This window comes from Montipora foliosa, unplaced genomic scaffold (genome assembly GCF_036669935.1).
Source record: "Montipora foliosa isolate CH-2021 unplaced genomic scaffold, ASM3666993v2 scaffold_459, whole genome shotgun sequence".
Classification (NCBI taxonomy): Eukaryota; Metazoa; Cnidaria; class Anthozoa; order Scleractinia; family Acroporidae; genus Montipora; species Montipora foliosa.
The window spans coordinates 1-7103 of record NW_027179766.1 but is presented as its reverse complement, the minus strand read 5'-3'; the positions used below and the strand labels follow the sequence as shown (position 1 = coordinate 7103).

The 7103-nt window shown below is 39.6% G+C and overlaps 1 non-coding gene across 1 annotated transcript; it reads right to left on the bottom strand.

The window, feature by feature from the left end:
* Nucleotides 1–5145: 5145 nt before the first annotated feature.
* Trnat-ggu (transfer RNA threonine (anticodon GGU)) lies at nucleotides 5146–5218 on the bottom strand. Its single transcript has one exon. It is a non-coding gene; the product is annotated as a tRNA-Thr (tRNA).
* Nucleotides 5219–7103: the final 1885 nt, after the last annotated feature.

Genomic DNA, 7103 nt, shown 5'->3' with positions numbered 1-7103 from the left:
ATAATTTTAGAACGTTGTGATACGTGCGGCGCGATTCTGCAACTTTTGTAATTTTTGTGAGAGTTCCTTTGAACAAGACCCCCACACTTCACTACGATAGTCGAAATGAGGCTGGATTTATGAATAATAAAAGGTAAGGAGTATCTCATGTGGGACGAGATTTGTTATGCGTTGAAGGCGCTTATGCCAGAGGCAATCTTTTTTGAGATTTCTGAAATATGAAATCCCCAATTTAAATTCTGATCAATATACAAACCAAGAGATCTCGTAGCGGCAACTTTTTCTGCAGGAATTGGGTTTATTTTGATTGCAAGATTCTCGGTTACATTGGACAATTAACAGGAATTCTGTTTTCGTCGTATTTAAAGTAAATTTATTAGCGATTATCCTTATGGAATTTCCTCTAAATCTGAATTTATACATTTATTTATCTCTTCGACATTATTGCTCGCGAAAGCGATATTGGTATCATCAGCGTATATAAACAGATTTGAACACGATTTTTCAAGTAAGAACAAAAGCATTTGAGTTGAGGGGGAATAACTGATAAGAAAATGCTGCCTTTTTAGATACATTTGCTAGTGAATAGAACTTCAGTCTTCTCGACTGTAAATACTGTAACCGCAGGCCCTGCGTGCCTCACAACTCTTGCTCATTAAATCTGGACAAAGTTAAACTAAACAACCCACAAAGTAAACGAAAAGAGTAGGGCACTGAATTCCCGGTGTGGAGGTGTGGCCTAAGGTAATAATACCACGCGGGGACACGGAATATAATATTTATTGTGTTTCGCCTTTGACCTGTGTATGTCTATCTTGACCTTTTATTAACGAATAAGCGAGTTTTCATAAATTCGAAGACAGTCTGTAACCCCAGTTGTGGGACAAAACGATGGATATCGCGGTCAAGATTTTTACAATGCTACAGTAATTCCAAACCAGATTGTTTTGCAAAGGTCACAAGTTTAAAATTTTAGACAGAGCTTCACTAGTAATGTACTTATGTCTTCTACAGATTCATGATGAGGACGAAGCTAAGAACATTAAACCTTGGATCGTTTGTCAACAATACAAGGAATGTCACACCTGTTATGTATGTATTAATGCAAAGACCGTTTTGGGTAATTACTTGCAAACAAGCTTGATGTTATAATTTGAAGTCAGGCCTAATTTTTCGACCGTTTCCATGGGTTTTATGTCAATCTCTTTTCATAGAATTAAAATGGACGATTCAACGACACTTTTTGGTGGTGTATTCTTTTGATCAAAATTGTGTAGAATGCAGAAATTCCGTCTTAGAATAGTCAAAAGCCAAGCGGATTCAACTGCCACAGGCACACAATGTTACTCTGCAGAGTTCTGAACACTTAAGGGTTCCCTGTATCTATGGTATCTCAAACAGACAGCATAAAAGGATAACTTTCATTTTTTGGTAGATAAAATGTGAGCGGAGTTATCTACATTTTCGGTAGAGGACACCATGTAATCATGCTTACTGTTAATATACTCTATTTAAGTCTATCTTAAAGGGAACCTCAACTCCAACTACGGATTTACCATGAACCGAAAAAAAATATTTGTAATCGAACTTGCGCAACATTTTTTTTTTAAATCAGAAAACGATGTTTTGAATCGTTTATTTTCACTTTCAAACTAATTTTCCTGGGCACCATCTTAAATAAGCCCTTTTTGTTCTGGCACAAAGAGTTTTTGTTTTAAAACAATAGGGCAACCGTTGCAATTCCAAATTATTCTAGATGGCGGCAGAGTTAATAGAGGGGAATGGTTATGAAACCCGACAAATTTCTTTGTTGTATGTTTTTGTTCTATTTTATGGCCTTGACCGTGCACAAACACAATAGTTGTTTACTCCATACTGAGGAACTAACCAAAACAAACGTGTTGGTTACGTAATTCATTAATGGTGTATGAGCGCAAAACAAAAGATTGTATACCTGCCAACTTTCTCTGAGATATAGGCGTGAGATTTTTATCCTGGGAGTGCTGGGATTTTTGAAGATGACACAAACATTTCCGAAGATTTCCGAAGACGTCCAAAGTCTTCCGAAGAATTCCGAAGTCTTCCGAAGACGTCCATAGTCTTTCGAAGACGTGTAAACGCGTATAAACGCGAGCTCGCTCCCAGTGCTTTTCACGCCAAAAATCAGAGATCGCGAGGAAGGTATGGTCATTTATTCATTTTACACATGGTTTTCGTTCCTTACATGGGTCTGAGTTAACATATTTTTGGAAATTGTGTCAAGCAAGACGGCAACAACTCACATTTTTCAATCAGGCGTGAGAAATTGGCCCGCAAGTGTGAGCCGGCGTGAGATCAAAGTTTTCAATTCGCAGGCGTGAGACTCACGCCTAAGGCATGAGAGTTGGCAGGTATAAGATTGTGCATGGTTGTGGACTTTCCAACCTAAATCTTGGCATCTTTGTTTGCTCCTTTGATGTTTGCCGAGCTTCCAAACCGTTCCCCTCTATTAACTATGACGGCGGTGAACAGGAAATTTGAAAACAAAAACAAGTGATTCTGAAATTCAATTCCTGTTCATTGAAAAAAGTTCAAACAATTTTCATTGTAAACAATATGTCCTATGGTATAAAGTCATCTTTGTTTTTTAGTGGAGGTTCCCTTTAAGTCTTTTGTGAACGGGAGTGAAACAGAGCGCTTAAACTATAGCTTATGCACACAGTCTTACGACATGCTTGACACAGGATGTTTACACCTGACTTAAATACATAAGAGGCCTAAATGAAACGGAAAAAAGTGCCAATGACAGACCTAAATATAACAAAAAAAACATTGAAGTTGTCTTAATTTCACCAACCTACGACCTATGGTAGCCATCGTTTGTTTGGTATGTACTGTCACAACTTGCAATGATACACATCGCAAGGATACCCTTAGCTATGCAAAATATATTAATTTCCCGTGTATGCTGGGAAAACGGGAAATTCAAGAACGTTTGTTGAAACATCATGAAAATCCTTGCCGTAGGTAGACTGTTCCACAGCACCGATAGACACTACAAACCGTAATCGATTTGGTTATGTTTCCCATAATTATAACAACTCTGCAACGCTGTTTTCACTGTGTTTTCGTTTAGAACTTTGCGTGAGGGCGAAATTGGCACCATCAAATTTAAGGAAGTCTGCTTTGTTCACGTGTGAGTACCTCAAAGTTAATTTCCTGTTTACGTACGGCCGGACTGCTTGACTTGCAACCCTTTCATGGCTTACTACTACTACTACTACTACTACTTGCTGTCAGATGGTTTCAGACAAAGTTATCAATGGATCTCACTTGTAACAAAGCACTTGGGCTAACCCACAAAATAATGCTCTGCTGAAGCACCTGAGGCAGCATGATCCAGTGCATTTGGATGTTCCGGGCTAACATCCCAATCTAACCACTAAATAAAATTGTCCTTGGTGGTCCCGAGTTCAACTCTATCATTGGCTCTTAGTAAAAAGCTGACTAAATTACTCCTTCCATTTGGGTCTCTTACAAAAATGCATAGCCCCCCACGAACTGCTACCTTAAAATGCTACTGTGAGTAAATGAAGACTCTTTCTTTCTTCTTTTCCTGTTCCTATGATGGTTGCCTTAAATCTATTTTACTGGATCATTCGTCACTGATGTCCATTCATCACACTTAGGGACTATAACTGAGTGACAAGATTAGTGATAGAAAAAAAGATTAAACGGTCATTATCGATTAAAATTAAACATAACCTCAGTCTGAATTGGGAATGAGAGGCATACAGCAACTCATCGCAAGAGTAGAGTTATCCTAGGACGTATTAATAGGATATTTTTGGGAATGGTCTTAAATTTTCGGTAAGCTACTTCTTTAGGTAGATAAGCAGGCGCGGATCCAGGATTTTGAAATGGGGGTGAATTTTTGTAATAATGTAATAGAACCAAAGCCTGGTTGAGGTGTTTGAGGTCTGTGCAAGAAGGGGGGCTCAGAAAAGGGGGGTGAAAATTCACCCATTTCACCTCCCCTGGATCCGTGCCTGATAAGAAACATTTCAAGAACTTTAGTGCAAACGATAAAGTACTGAGTCGAGAAAATATGCGAACTTAAGTCCTAAGTTGCTTGACTTGGGGTTACTATAAAGGTCGTATTTGTCCTCATCATTGTTACATTTAAGTTATTGTTTTCTCATTTTCAAGTGTTAAACTTGAGTCGATAATATAAACAGACTTAAGTCGTGCTTTGAAACAACGGGCTCCAAGTCATTTCAATTTTGGCAAATCAAAGAATATATGGGCAAACAGTATCACGATCACAAAGGGGAAAACAGTTATCTACTCGAACAAAAACGAATTATAGAAAGTTTTGAAGGTAAAATGATTTATCAAATTCACGATTTCAATCAGGCTTTGTTAAAATGAGTGGCTTCCAAGACAATGACAACAAGTACATTTTTTTTTCCACCGTCAAATACAGTGACAATATTGGTAGGTTCAGGTTTCCAAAGGAGCTTTAGTGATACTTGAAAATTTTGTTGTCTCTTCCATTTTGAATTTCAGGGGTGTGGAGACGAATGACTCCGAATTTATAGACATCACATCTGGAGATAGTTTTTTGGAATGGTCGTTGCGCAAGGTGTTTTATGAGACTGGATTTGGCAATCATTATAATAACAGTGACCTCAAGCTTCTTCCGTGTCCGCTTGGTACTTTTGTTAATATTTCTGACACCAGTTCTCGGTGCATAGACTGCCCGGCAGGTAAGCTTAGATAAGTATCGCGCACTAAGTTGGCTCATTCATTGATTAATTTCCGTTTGGTTAGTGTGTTAAATAACGTCACAAAAATCAAATACCAATAACCGATTTAAAGTGCGAGATTAATGGCGCACTATTAACTTAAATGTCGCTCCCTTTGTTCAGAAAATTGTTTTAAAATCCTCGACTCTGCTTCCACACGTTTCCAATTGAAAATTAAAGAAGCCATGCATATCCTTTGGGAGCAGATCTTTAAATTCCCAAGTCAAACATCTTAATTTATCTCTTTCATACTAATAAGTCTCTTTTCTTAGCCTAAATAGTTTGATCATGTGAAGCTAGGATCCTCGCAGTTATGAACGCAATTTTTGCAATTGCGTAAAGAAGCCTGAAAACTTAGGGACTTCAACGGGGTTTGAACCCGTGACCTCGCGATACCAGTGCGACGCTCTAACCAACTGAGCTATGAAGCCACTGACGTTAGGAGCTGGTCATTTATGGGTTCTAATGTTCCCGTGAGAAAGAAATCATTGATGAAATGATATACAAAATGAATCATATATGAACTGCGGATATGAAATCAAGTGAAGCTATGATCCTCGCAGTTATGAACGCAATTTTTGCAACTGCGTAAAGAAGTCTGAAAACTTCAACGGGGTGTGAACCCGTGATCTCGCGATACCGGTGCGACGCTCTAACCAACTGAGCTATGAATTCACTGACGTTGGTTTTTTTTTTCTTCTTTGTTTTGTGTGTGTGTTTTTATTCTGTTCTCGCCTTCATCCTTAATTATTCATGTTAAATCTCACTTTGTTACACTACTTATTGCACAACTTCATTTTATTTCTCATTGCACAACTGACGATGGATGATGTTTCAGCCGAAACATGTCTTGATTTAATATGAACTTCAAAAACATCGTTTGGTTCATCAAAGCGATATTATTATTATTATTATTATTATTTCAAAACCATTGGAAAACCTTCCCAAGGCACCAACTACAACTGGTACCAAACAGACTTTCATAGTCTCTCGATCTCGTCCTTTATCAGCTGGTATTTCTCCATTTTTTTCTTCTTCATTTGAGTGTCTCCAGGAATTGCTATATCTACGATGTTGACCTCTCTGGTGTCCTTGTCAACCAACACAATATCAGGCCTCCTAGCCTCAATCGCTTGATCGCACTGGATAGTCATGTCCCATAACAGCTTACAACGTCCGTTCCCACTCATTCACTCTGGTTTATGTACATGTTATTTCTCACCCCTCTCAAAACTGTTTTTCCTGCATAACTTCCAATGTACATACCTAGCAACATTGTCATGCCTTTTCTTATATTCCCTCTGAGCCAGTTTGCTTCATTCGCTGACGATGTGACCAACACTTTCCCTCTTTTCAGAGCACATTCGATAAAAGGGTGAGTCCGCACTTTTATCGATGTTGTACTCCCCTCTAAACTGTTCCGGTTGTCCGTGAACCTTCACCATTTCAAGCTTTTCTTTAGTGCTACTATTCATAAATCCGGGAGTGGGGCAGCGGTACACGCAATGGACAGCCTATTCCAGCACGAGGAAGCCGATGCAGCACTGCTGGTGGATGCGCCATCGCCTTCCACACATTAAACCGAGCCGCCGCCTTTATAACACCAGAGTTCTATGTCCAGCTAAATTTGTAATCAGTACCTACTAAGCACCAACATGACTATTTGTAGCGGGGATTAAACAGCTCATTTCCGCGGAGGGTACCACGCAAGGCGATACCTTAGCAATGTACGTGTATGCCCTCAGTCTTCAGCCGCTCATCTGTCGTCTAGAAGTAGTCAGTCAAGCCAAACAATGCTGGTTTGCAGATGATGCGACAAGGTGTAGGTCGCTACAGAATATCAGGGTGTGGTGGGATGTGCTAACAATAGCTGGGATGGACTTAGGTTAATATTCTAATGCTGAAAAATGCTGGCTTGTTACGAATTCGAAGCCTGCTAGGAGCATCTTTGAAGAAACATCAATTAAGATCACCACACAAGGAAGGAAGCAACTGGGTTGGGCCTCAGGTCCTACATTGAGCAGTACTTGAGCGGTAAAGTAGAGGATGGGTAATGCAGGTGACAAAATGAGCTGAGTTTGCTCTGTCGCAGCCCCACCCTTGCTACGCAGCATTCACTTTTGGATGAAATTAAACACCGCTGCACGTACTTTCTGAGAACTCTGCCTGATAAAGAAGACTACTCGTACCTCTGGAGCACGCAATAGCCGATGCCCTAATACCGTCCATTACAAGTCACAACTGTTCTCAAGCTGAACGTGAGCTGCTGGTACTGCCAGTGAGAATGGGAGGCATGGGCCTAATAAAACCGAGTCA